The sequence below is a fragment of the Cheilinus undulatus genome, linkage group 23, assembly GCF_018320785.1.
Source record: "Cheilinus undulatus linkage group 23, ASM1832078v1, whole genome shotgun sequence".
NCBI lineage: Eukaryota > Metazoa > Chordata > Actinopteri > Labriformes > Labridae > Cheilinus > Cheilinus undulatus.
The window spans coordinates 6,395,468-6,409,767 of record NC_054887.1 but is presented as its reverse complement, the minus strand read 5'-3'; positions in this window follow the sequence as shown (position 1 = coordinate 6,409,767).

Genomic DNA, 14,300 nt, shown 5'->3' with positions numbered 1-14,300 from the left:
ATTAGGAAGTAAACCGAAGCGAGTAAAACCTTTTTTAGTTTAACGTGCTGTACCAAGAGTCTTTAAATTCCTTGCTTATACAATTACGCTCCTAGCAAATCATCATAAAATATTTACTTAAGCTTTCAACCAACAACTAGAAAGACTAAGTATTAGAATAAATTGAGAAAGTAGAAAAAAAACTATGTTACCGCTCTGTAGTTTTGCATGATCGTACAGGAGAGTTGTAAGGTCCTTGCTATAGAACTTACAGCATACACACATTTAAATGCCTAGCTTACATAAATTCAGTTTTGGGCTAGCAATCTGAAAATAGCTCATTTTTTAAATTGTAAATCCAACCAACAACAAGACAATGTTCAATCGGCATCCAATACTATAGCTGATAATTCCCAAACAAGATAACATAAGCTAGTTAATAGGAAATTGGTACCTGATATAATAGGAAACCATTGAATTCCTTGCTAACAGAAGTTGCAAACAAGCAAGTTAAAAACTGAATTGGTCAATGCCATAGGCTATTTGGTTGATAACCTGTAAGGTTAGTTCTGTTAGCCAATGCTACCAACAAAATGCTTTTCAGACAACATTATATAGTAAGTATGTTTACTGGTGCTTGATTCGACAGAAAAGCCTTTAATTCTTTACTAAAATAAGTTTCAAAAAGGAACAAATGTGAAATTTGGTTGATAACATGTAAGCCACCTTTTGTCTACAACCAATGATAACATCCAAATACTTTCCAAACAACATTATATTAGCTATATTAGCTAGTTAGTATGTTTGCTGGTACTTGATGTAATAGATAACCTTTAAGCTTCTGGCTAGCACAAGTTTAGAGCAAATAAGTTGACATCCTAGCTAGCTAATGTCATGCTTGATAGCCCAGCAGTCTACAGCCAGTGCGAGCATCCAAATAATTCCCAAACAACATTATATTAGCTAGTTGTTTTCTGGTACTTGACACAATAGAAGAGCTTTCAGTCTCTGGCTAGCACAAGTTTAGAGAAATAAGTTGACATCCTAGCTAGCTAATGTTATGCTTGATAGCCCAGTAGTCTACAGCCAGTGCTAGCATCCAAATACTTCCCAAACAGCATCATATCAGCTAGTTGGTACTATGATGGTGTAGACTTAATTCTTTCTGCTCTATTGTTTAAAAAAGTGTTTAACTATGCCCTAGCTCGCAAAAGTGCTCTCTGGGAAGTGTCTGGATTCTAATACAGTTGTGTGACTGTAGGGTCATCAAATATGTTGCATTAACTTAAAGATACAGCCGGAGATTTTTCCTTGTTTCATCTTTAAATTGTCTTTTCAGTTTCTAATTTTTGCATTATGATTGAAGTCATAGGTTAGCTTTTGTCAGGCACTCTTGATGTAAGGTGGAATACAGTAGAACATCATAACAGCATTTAAAGGCTTAAAAGGGCATTAGGGGAAAATAGCTGCTTTTTGAGTGAGAAAAGCTAATGATAAAAGAAAAATAATGATTTTATTCAATGTTATTTTTAAACTGGGGCTAAAACTAGGCTTTATGAGACCGTGGCTGGAAAAAACATCTCACTTATGTATATTTTAGCCTCATTCAGCATATGCAAATCACAAAACGGTGTCGCGTTTGAACACTGGCCCATTTCCTGGCATGTTCATTTGAGTGCCCCAGTAATTCTGTTTCTCTCCTTGTCTGAGGGAAGATGACAGGCAGAGGTGGTCGGCTTGAAAGCGGTTCATTCTGGCAGACAAGCTCTCACATTGAACTGTTTTCCCTCTGAGGTAATGTATCTCCCGAGAAACATATTGTTCCCGAATCAAAACAAATTAAGGTGCTGTAGTCTGCTGTACCATCTGACTGGGATGGTTTCTTTGCACTTGTGGTTTAGATCACGGAAGAAAGAAAAAAAATTCCGAGGTAATTATACCACTTTGCTGGAGATATTTGTCTTTTATCCATCAGAAGACTTTTCTATTGGATTTTGGCTGTGGATGAATAACAAAACCATCCTTAATTCTGTGTCACTCTCCTTGTATCTCAGTGGATTTGCACACACAATTTCTGCGTTTTAATAGACTGCCAATGGGCTTGGAAAAAAAGCATCTCACACTAGCCCTCATTTGCTGTCTATAATTTGAGTAAATACCATCTGTTGACTGAGAAACGTTGGCTGTTTTTTTCCATACAGAGGGGAAAAGCACATCTAATGTGTGCCTTTCTGCACTCTTAAACACTTTCTGTTTGTATAATGCATACCAAAGCTTAATTAAAGTGCAGTAAGGGTTTGTGTCGGGAAGCACTCAAAAATGAAAAGCTGCGTAGAATGGGATGAAGTGGACCACTCAATCATCAGACAAGCTTCCCGGGAAAAAGGAAGAATTGCTTTTCGTCCTCGCATCGTCCTGCTCTGCATTTTTTTTTCTTGATTGTGTGACCGCTTGAGATGCAAGCTGGAATATAATAGTTCAATGTGCTTTGCATAATTTCTGCGGGGCATTCATTTTGTTTTGTGAAATGACATTTACTTACAATGTTCTTTTGTGGAGTTTTCCTTGGGATATTTGCTCAAATTATTTCCCTCTCTGCTCTCCGTGGTTGTGTCTGTGTGTATGTGACCCCCATGACAGTGTGTGCGGAGTTTTCCTGATGTCCTCACTCACAGGTCAAACCACTATCACTGTGTCAGAACAGGCTGTGAAGCCAGACGGTCCTCTTTTCAGCTTTAGCCTACACGGCTAACACTCAGAGCTGCGGTTGTTTCCTCTAATGGCTTTGGCGCTTTATAGCTGATGTGCCACAGCAAATTGCTAATGGTCAAATGAACGATAATGTTTCTGTGGTTTTGCATTTGGAGGTGTTTTCAGAATTTTTTGTTTGCTTTCAGGCATTTATTTGAAAAGAAACAATGGATTATGAATGAGCAGAGCAGGACAGAATTAAACTCATTGTCCAAAGCTATTAGATATAAAAACACAAGGTCGCGTCTGTCACTTCAACATTTGGGACAAATCCTTTTAGGAACAAGCTGGTCCTCTGCAAAAAAGGATTTAACATGCATGTGCAGAATTTGAAACAACACTTCTTCCCATTAACTAACCCAGAGCCAGATGTCTTTAGGTTAAGATATCCAGGCAGAGACGGTCCAATAAAATGCAACGTAATGATTATTCCCATTCTCTGGAGGGAGGCCGGGAAAGAAAAATGTTGCTGCGTTTATTGTCTGACAAGCTATTAAAGGCAGTGCTAGCCCCTGAATACCAATGATCAACAGGATGCCTGATCAAAATTTGCAAGTGGATAAAGATTTCCCCGCATAATATCCCCCCATCTTCAAGTCTTCATTCTCCAACCAAGCACTCTCCCCCCCTAACTCCTGCAGACCAGCATGCAAATGCCTTCTATAAAGAATGTCCCTGCTTTAAATATTAACTGATTAAATTGCGGATGGAGCTTCAAAGGTTCCGTCCTGCATATTTAAACAGTATTTTTTTTTCTTGCTCACTCTTCTGTAATGTGAGATTCAGCGGTTGGATCACTTCACGGGAAATTTGCTCGAAGCTAATTAATAAGAGGAGGTCTTAGTGCTATCTTTAGCATCACACCTGTATGCTATGGAGGTTTTCTCTAGGCTGTTCTAAGGTATATTCACATGCTCCGTACGTGTTACAAATGGTTTTTCATGCCTATTTTGATGAGACTGAGCTATTTTCATCATCTTCTACCCTTAATGTAAAATTTACAGATGAATGTCTTTAGGAAGTTGTCGTTTTGATGCATGACTGAATATTGTGTTACTGTAAAAAAGCACACCTGTATTAAGGTTGTACTGTTCTGTTTAACCCTTGTGCCCTCCTCAAATTTACTACCCTCTGGACACCTTCGAGGCAAAAAATGCACAGGTACAGAAAATTGCCATTAAATAACCATACATCAATATTTTTTCTACTTTTTTTTTCATAAATCTCTTTATCAACTTCAGACCCACTCAAAACTAGCAATCATTTAATCGTTTTCAAGATTTTAACCATTTAAATGGAGCTTTAATGTAAATCAATGGGGGAATTTTTGCCTCGAAGATGTCCAGAGGGTATATCTGGCACTGCGTAAAAAAATACTAATGCAATCAAATCATTTTTTTGCTAATCTTTGACCAAGCCAAGACTCTTATCACCCCCAAAACCTCATCTTTCTACTATTTATTATATGGAAAATAATCCACTTTTTGTGTTTTTTGTTTTGTGTGTGGTAAAAAATAAATATTTCAAATAGTTAAACTGGCATTAAAAGGGTTAAAATTCTGAGAATGATTGAATGTTTAGTAGTTTTTAGCAAGTCTGAAGTTGTTAAAGAGATTTATGAAAAAAAATTGAAAAAAAAAGTTGATGTATGGCGATTTAATGGCAGTTTTTTTTGTACATGAAATACGTACATAAAATTGAGTTTTAAGGAGTGATTTTAAAGATGTTACTGAATCTGATAGCTAGATAGCTCGTTTCAAAGTCGAGGGGCCCTGACAGCAAAATCCCTGTCTCCTTCAGATTTCAGTCTTGACTTTGGAATGACCAGGAAGCCCCCGCCTGAGGATCTAAGACTAAGGGGTCAGCAACTCAGTAATATAACCTGGTGTTAAACCCATGAGAGCTTCGTCCGTTCTTGGTTAAAGTTGCTGTTTTCCACGTCAACTTTCCACTTTAGGCACTTGGACAGTTCTATTTTTCCTGCCAGAGAACCCCAACAATAGAGCGCTTTCCTTCCACCAATCACAACACAGCATTTTAGCATCATACTCAGTAAAGGATAACATACCAGCCCAGAAATATGTAGCCAAAATATCCCAATTGCCCCCTAGCAGCACTTAAGAGGTAAAAAATTATTTTAAGGTTATGAGAAAAAAATAATTATTAATCTGTTAATTGGACCAAAATGTGTATTTAATTTGAGTTTTTGTGATGTCTGGCCCCTTTGGCATCTTCCAAGAAAAAAGGTGGCCCTTTCACAAATGTAGTTGATGACCCCTGAAATAGACTCTTAACATAATGTTACAGTCTGAGGGATCATGGAGGTCAGCAAAACCATGGTCCATTTTAATTAAGCTATGATAAAAACATATTTAACCTGAATAAGGACTACTCTTATCAAAGCAACGAAAAGTAAGTTTTATTTATTTGTGCTTTGCTTTTTGCGATATAGCTTTCTTTAAAAGGTAATCCCCCTACAACAAAATTACATTTTTATTGGTCATGTTAAAAATGTGGATGGGTACACTGAACTAAATCAGATTGGAAAATAATCTTGACTTCATAGTGTGGCCATAATGTGCTCAAATATCAGGATGCCAGAAAATAAAGCATGGGTGAAAATTGGCCAAAATAGGTGGATGTAGCAAAATATGGCACAAATGGACAAAAATGGGTTAAAAGAAATGAAGAAAATGTCGCAAAAAAGGTGGCAAAAATTGGTCAAAGGGATTTTTTTTAAGTGGTCAATTTTGGCGAAAAGTCATTCAATAATGGAATTGGAAAAAATTGGTTTCAAGTGATAAAAGGAAAATGTGGCAAAATTTGGCAAAAAGTAGCCAATTTGGTTAAAAGTGGAAGATTAGGGTAGTAAAAGCAACAAATAAAAAAAGCAGAATACAAAAATGGGTTCAAAGTGGTGACGAGAAGAGGCGAAAATGGGCCACAGTTGGTGAAAAAGTGGGGAAAAGGGACAAAAATGGGTTAAATGTGACTCAAAGAAGTGGCAAAAATGGCAAAAAGCAGCAAAAATGGGTTGAAAGCATCAAAAGAATTGAAAAAAAAATGGTTGTAAAAGTGGTTAAATTGGTCAGAAGTAGCACAAATAAATAATTCCATAACATCTGAACCCAACCGTAGTTTGACACACTTTTCGGCTCCAAAATAAGATAACGGTTAGCACCAGTGCTACTGATCCAGCACACGTTCACTGATATCATCAATAAATCACAACAAAGGCCCATTCACTGGGTTTATTAGGGGCTTGGGTAATTCTCTGGGCAGACCTGGTTACAGTACTTTTCATAAAGCTGTAGTTATAATTTACTGTTGAACAAATGAGATCCACTGTCCTAGAATGTCCAAAAGTTGACCGCTATTAGGTCATTCCCACCGAGTGACCCGGTTTAAAAGTTGGACAGGGTCCCAAATGACTGACATTTACTGTCCCAGCTTTTTGGCTCCCTTCTGTAGATGTGCCCAGCTTACTTTTCAGTCCACTTTCAATAGAGGGTTTGCACTGACGTCACTGTCAGCGTGCGACACAACTGCTATCAGCTCTATGAGGAGTGTGTGAAAATGGAAGAAACTCTGCTTAAATTGGAGATACTTGGACTTGACAGAAATCAGTACTGTTTCCTGGATTGTGAACATTGGTATGTGCCCACAATTCAGGTTTTCTGACGTTTATGTGGACCTAAATTCAAGGAAAAAAGCAGAACCTGAAGGCTCACATCAGCCTGGTTCATCAGTAATGGATATGAAAGTGAATTAATGTTGAAGTTTTGTAATAATGATGCTTTAGATCCAACATGGCTGTCTCAATCTAGTTTGATTTTAACACCTCTTAAAATTTAATTTTATATTAATGTGAAAAATTTACATGGTTAAACAATCAACTTTTATACTATGTCATTTAAACTGTTACAGGGTCGGATAGGTTCACTTCAGCGTTTACGGACAATTAACTTCAGCATTTACCCAAATAGAAATGAGCTTAACTTACAATGGCTGTGTAATCTGTGATAAATATTAGTGGACCTCACAATTTATTTCCCCATGAAACCAGTCATTTTGGACATTGCGAGACTATTTATACAGCCATAAAACATAATATGTTGTCCTTAGATGTCACCTTAGGTATTATTTAACCAACTGGTTGATCTGCTGAAATTTAAGATCTAAATTTTCCTTTAAGGTAAGAGGAAGGACAATGGAGTTTAGATTATGTTCATCTAAATGAATGTTGTATCTACTGTAATAGCTCAGCTTCATCTTGTCTCTTCATTAACGTAGTTACAACTCCTCCTTTCTATTAACATATTCTATCAGTGAGGATCTGTACTGATCACTTTGAACATCATTAAGATGCAGTTACGAAAATGAGGGAAACTTTCAGTTAAAATAAAGCCATACACTGCTCTGATTTTTGCTACTCAGTGGCTGGAGAGGCTTTCACTGCCTGTGACGCCACATGCATACCCTCTACGGTCCAACCACCAAGCGAGAGTACGGGTGTCCGCAGTATTTTGTAGTTTACCATACAGAACTCGATCAAACTGAACCACCCGGTGATATCGAAGCTTATGTTACTGCTCTGGTGTTCTGCCCTAAAGCGGGAGCGTATGTTGAAATGCTACTGCATTTTTTCAAGTATTTCTTCTTAAGTACAAATATAAGTTAACATGCTGGTTGCTTCAGCTAAATATATCTCTAACCGTTGTTCAGATCCATGCAGGAAAGTTCAATAGTTTATTTCCAAGGGTGTCAAAACATTCTCCAAAGCTTTGCACAGAAATGACCTTTGAATATGACTGCTGTAATGTTACTGCTGTGCTGTTATGCCTCCAGAAAGGAATTTTTAAAAGACACAGATTGCCTTAAAGGGAAACTCCTTTCTTCCTATTGTCCATTTCTCACATGCTTCCAGAATTTGACAATACATCCAAGCAGCTTAACACAAAAATGACCTTTATATGATGGCCACTTAATTCTTAATGCTGTTATTCTGACTCTCCTAAAGTGATGTGAGTTTTTACTCTCATGGTTACTCATGATTAAATACACTTGACAGCACTTATTCCTAATTTTGACAGGAACTTGAGGTCTGGTGGTGAGTTGTGTATTGAGTTTCCTGGTTATAAATTATTTTACAAACTAGCATTTATTCAAATTGACAGGCATTTGCCTTACTTTGAACCTAATTCTGGCTGTCTTGCTAAAGCCATGGTAGCTAGCATACAACCTTTGTCCAGAGCTCAGGTGAAAGACTGGAATGACCCCTGTTAAAGGTTTAATGCTACCTCATAGATTTAGCTAGCTTGCTGAAAGTCGGCTCCACTTGAAGCAATAAGCTTTCATTTCTAATACCTGTGTAACATGTAAAATGACCTTTAACCTCCTGAGACCTGAGATTTTGTTTAATTTCTCCCACTTATCTTATCAGTAGGACCTGATCATTTCAAATGGTCGGCCTTGTCTTTGAACAGGAATTAGTTTCTGCCAAAAATGATGTCCACAAATCTCCAGAAGGTCCTGTTTCTGCAAAAAAGTAAATAAAAAATCCAGTACTGGACTGGTCTAATATGGATGTTTTAGCTGTGGGTCGGTCACATGGTCAGTTTTATGGGTCTTCAGGCAGAAATGGTGTCAGTCACTGAGGAGGAATGCTGGAGTCATTTTGATAATAAACTAATTAAGACCAAACATAAACAACATTTCCACTAAAGGTTTTGAATTTCTAGGAAATTGCCCATCCCAAAATCCACACAAATTCCCTAAAATGTCAAAGAAATTACCAAAAATTTCTGTTGAGATTCCTGAATTTTTTTTAAGTATCCAATAAAAAGACCTTACTTTTTTTTTTCAAATAATCCCAAAATTTTAGTTAATTTTTTTTATCATAAAACCCAAACAATAAAGACCCATAAACTCTATATTAATTTCTGATTTTTTAAATCAAATATTCCCCTAATTCCAATGCAAATATCAAATACCCCCAACAATTACAAATACCTGATTACAAAATTCATCTGAGCTTCCAAACAAATTTCCTGAAATTTCTATGAAAATTCTTGGAAATTTCAACCCCACTCCCGAGCTAATTTCCATAAAAATACATGAAAAAATCTGAAGCAAATTCCCATGGATTTACACAAACATTTCCCAAATTGCTGAATATGCTAAATAAAATAAAATAAATTAATAGTCAAAGCAAATTTCCCCCAAAAATGCAAAACTCTGCAACATGTATGAACATATCCTTAAAATTTCTATGAAAATTCTTGAGCATTCCTAACAAATTCCCAAAAATATCTGGACATTCTTGATGATTTTCTCCAAAATTCTAATATAAAGAATTAAAATATAAATTTAAACTATTTTGTAGGAACACCAAAATGTAATGTCTTCATATGTACATGCAGGGTCTTAGGAGGAAAACTACGCTCAGTACAAACAAAATATACAAGACATAGTACTCCAACCCACAAAAATCTCAGATGTTGTCTCATCTGAATGATTTGTGTTTGCTGCATAAATCAAGAGTGAAGATAGGTCAGTTATATGAGGTCAAAGATTTGATGCAAGCATGATGATACAGAGCCTTAAGCAATGTGACAACCAACACAACTGACTCCCGTCTTCTCTTTATAAACTGTCAGTGTGAACACAGAGTAGGTATGTGTGTGATTTAGGCCCAAAATCCTGATCAAAAGTCTCTACTGTACCACGGTCACCCACAGCTGGTAGCCACCTTGGTTGTTCTTGATGACCACTACCTCGCTGTCAAAGTGCTCTTTACTCGGATGGAAGCAACAGCCAGCTGACAGCACTGATAGCATCTTGCTAGAACAACAGTTTAGCACTATTTTGATCTAGAAAATGAGGATTAAGTTGTCCAGATGATGTGTGAGGTAATACTGATATATAATAAGCACTGAGTAACGATGTTAATCACAGGAATGTGGACGTTTACCTGCAGGAGGTTCAGAAGCTGCAGAGTTACCATTCCTAACATTAGCTAGATACTTAAGCTAAACCAACTCCACACTGTTACCATGTAAAGTTGGTTGCAGAATGTATTTACTTGACTTAAGACTAGCCTGCTAAACAGAATTATAATTTGCATGTAATCATAGGGGAAATTACTCACCTAGGAATATCCCAAGCACAGAGCCAAGCTTACATGTTGTTAGCTCCAGCTACATACAGAATTCAATTGTTTTAGCTCAATTAAAAAATAGCCTACACTTTCTATTAAAAGGTTGTACCCCTTGGATGTTTTACACTTTTATTGTTTTTATAAATCAATCATGGTCAACATAATTTGGCTTTTTGACAAAAAAAATTACCAACAAAGCTCTTTATGAAAAAAATATAGTAATGTCAATTAAATAAAAGATATGTAATGTAAGATAAGTGGCTGCATAAATATTCAACCCCTTCAAATCAGTATTAAGTAGATGCACCTGCAGTCACAGCTTTGACTCAGCCGCTCCAGAACATTCACCTTGTTGTCTCTGAACCTTTCTGCGTCACTTTTGTTGTATGCTTTGGGTTATTGTCTTGCTGGAAATCAAATCTTCTCCCAGTCTATAGTTCTCTTGCAGACCGAATAAGATTGCCCTTCAGGACTTTCCAATACTCTGTTGCAGTCATTTTACCCTCTCCCTTCACAAGCCTTCCAGGGCAGGCTGCCAAGAAGCATCCCTTCAGCATGATGCTGCCACCACCAGGCTTCACAGTGGGGATGGCTTGTTTGGGGGGATGTGGTTTCTGCCAAACGTAGCATCATGTCTGATTGTCCAGAATGCACTTTTTTGGTCTCATCAGCCTAAAGAGCTTTCTTCCACTTGACCATGGACACATGCATTTTGTCGAGCTCTAGTCCAGATTTAATCAGTTTTCATCAGCAGTGGCTTTCTCTTTGCCACTATCCCTTAAAAGCTTTGACTGGTGAAGAACCCAGGCATCAGTTGTTGTATGCAGAGTCTCTCCCATCACAGCTGCAGAAGCTTGTTACTCCTTCAGAGTCGTAGGTGTCTTGGTGACCTCACTAGTTTCCTTCTTAGGACGGCCTGATCTAGGCAGATTTACACATGTGCCATAGTCTTTCTATTTCATGATGATGGACTTAACTGAACTTTGAGTTCTTTGAGTGTTCTTTTGTCTTCATGGTGTAACAGTAGCCAGGAATACTGATTAACAAGTGACTCAATCTTCCAAAAACAGGTGTCTTTATACTACAAACACTTGAGACACATTCATTGTACTCAGGTTGGAGTGCAGAACCTCTGTGGAATTAAGTCAGTCACTTCAACACCTTAGAATTCAGGGAAATCAATAAAAGGGTAAATCATCCAATGGGTGAATGCTTTTTAAAGGCACTGTATATGACTGCTACAGTGTTAGCTATCTAAAAAGAGCTCTTGTTAAAATGCTCCTCCATTTTTAAAGTATTAACAGGCTACTGAAAGATCAGCCCTTTCACTCATTTGCCCCATTATCTTTACAAAATGAAAATTAGCATGCTTTAAAAAGCTAAACACCATAATTTCCTTTCTTTATGACTGCTGTAATGAAGCTGTTTTGTCATTCTGCCCCAGCAGGAGTAGCTAATGCTGGACAAATGCAGGCTTACGTGTGCGCCTCTGAACAGTCTGTCTATCATGACTGAACAGAAACGTGCTGAAGAGTTGCGTGGTGTCTTGCAGACGAGGCCTTGCAGGTTGATGTTAATGCTGCAGCAGAGTGTTATTACCTAATGTTATTAGAGCGGATGGCTTGAGGAGCAGCTGCAGAGTCTTAGGAGCATGGGTCAGGATGTAAGCCTACATAGGTTGTGTTTCTTTGCTGCTAAATCCTTTTGGTTACGGTGGGAGTCGAGAGGAAACACGTCCCCTTGGCGGCTAAGACTTAGGCTGAGTGATGGTGCTGCGGATAGATCATGATTGGTGGGTTAGTACTTAAGCACATGTATGCCAAAGTTGCAATATGTGGGGAGAGAGTACTGGTCGGGGGTGGGGGGGGTAATCCTCCAACAGGGATTACTCGTGTCTTTCATGCTAGATTAAAGGGTCCCATGATACTGCGCCGGGCTGTCCGAAACCTGATGGGGAATTGATGCACTTGGTGACAAATTATAGGTGTCCCCATGTCTGTAGTGTTTTGTTATCATTGTCCGTGAGTGTGATTTAGTCGTTTTCAGTGGAATTTTTCCAGATTTGGGAAGGGTGACCAACCACTGGTTTCTCCCTGGAGTTTGTTGAGATAATCATCTTATCCACTCAGCACCACACAAACACATAGACACACAGAGAGTCTGAAATGAGGAGATCTGGATGACGTACCTACAGCAGTCAGCAGAAAGGAAGAGGAGTATTTGGGTCACATGAAAATTGAATAGTGTTGTGATGATTTTTGGTTGTTGGTGTCGGTGGAAGTGCTCCTCCACCAATGAGGAGCCTCATTTTTTTTCTATGTACTCAAATTAGGCAGGGCTTGTCGGATAAAACTGACACAACTAGCAGGCAGTGCAAACATTTTCCTAACAGACTAAAATATTCAGAAGCTGCTATCTGGCTTATAGGAGCTTTCAGAGTATTATGAGGAGGCTGCAACGACCATATTCGCGTAGAGCTCCATTTGCAGAGGGCAATCTGTCATGATGAAAGCCTGCAAACATGTACATTATGGTGCCTATTTACAACATGCAACCAGCTGCTTACATCGACGCACAGTGGGGCACATCTGCCCCCATGGCGGCGAGGAAAATGAATATTAAAGACATCTGATGTAGAAATTATGTGCACTCATATCTTTTTTGAAGCTTGAATGCTTTGCTTCTCTGAGCTTTTAATAATGTTGTTCCGAGGTTGGCATCATCATTTATTTATTTATCAAATTTTCCCGTCATGGCAGTTGGGGAAAGTGTTTAGGGGTGTTTATTCGGGCGATTTGTTCCCACTAATTCGGCATGTTTTGTCATGAATCCAAGGGCTTTTTGGAAAAGCGAGGACGGGGGGAGTTAATCCACTCTGTTTTCTTCTGTTCCAGCCTGTTCAGCACATTCCCTTCCCTGTCTCTCGTTTCCTCTCCCTCTCTATCTCCCTCCCTCCTTTTATTTTTGGAAACATCTCATTCTCGTGAGTCAGGCCCGTCATGCTCACAAAGGCTCGGTCTAGCGGAGCTCTCGCCTCCTCCTCGTTCTCTGTTGCCCGTGTCTTTGCTGTTTGTGATGAGAAGAGAGGAGGAAACATCTCTTTTCTGCAGACCGAGGGGGCGGGGGGGAGAGGAAGTAATGCTCTGTGCATTTTTAATACAGCATATTTACATAGTTGACAAGTAATGGATGGATTTGTTTGCGTGCACTGGTGTTATAAAAAGGCCTTGGGAAGGTGACAGGCAGCAATTTCTAACCTGAAACTTGCTGAATTTATGTGCCTTTTGTGGCTTAAAATCAATGTGATGATGCAACTACATTTTTGGCATCTATCTTAATTTGCCAAGCATTGTTGATGGCAGTGTTGATTGATGGTACCTGACTTGACTGATAGATGTGTCAGCTTCACCTTAGTTGGCCATTTGTTAGGTTTTTTTCTGTATATATACAGTACCTATAAAATTATTCACTCTCATGGATGTTTTAATCTTTTCCTGATTTTATAAATCAATCATGGTGGATATAATTTAGCTTTTTAGACCAAAAAAATTACAAAAAAAAACATCTTTATTGTGAAAGTGATAGTAGTATAAAGACACCTATGTCTGGAAGGTCCTGTCACTGGTTGATCAGTATTCATGGCTACCGTTACACCATGAAGACAAAAGAACACTCCAAGCAACTCAAAGAAAAGGTTATTGAAAAGTAGAAGTCAGGGGATGGGTACAAAAAAAAAATTGATAATAAAAAATTGAAGGAACTAACCTGCCATGCCAGATAGACTGGTCTATATATCCAGTGCATGGATGTATTTCACATTCATTTGGGAAACCTCACATAGAGAACATTCAGGAAGGGCAGGACCTTTAAAAACTACTCAGAAGGTGATTTGACATACGTCCTGTCTGTCACATAATCAGCAAAGCAGATGGGTTTGCTAGACTCCATCTCTGTCATCAGGCAAACTCCAATCCAACATTTGTGCAGAACTACATGCTATTTGGACCAATCAGCGTCATTCAAGGAGAACAAGGTGGTAGCTATGGGTGGGGTTTATTTGTACAAGCCGATTTCAATGTTTGTGTGGTGATTAGCTCATATGTTGCTTCAGCACAGCGGCGGTTTCAAAACTTGATCACGAATCTGGATGAAATAAGGAGTAACAACCCTAAAAGCTTTTCATGATGAAAAAGATATCCACTGCTTCAGCATGAGCTTGTGAGAGTCAACCGCAATTTCCACATAGGACGACTGCGTCGCATACTGAAGCGCCGTGGGTTTGGTCCGACCGAAGGTGAGTGAACTCGCCCACTGGAAGTGAGTGTAGAGCGCTGCACTGCGGTGAGCAGCCCTGATCAGCAGGAAGAGATCACGGGGAGAGCTGTGAGTTCACACAGGAATAGTGTGTCAA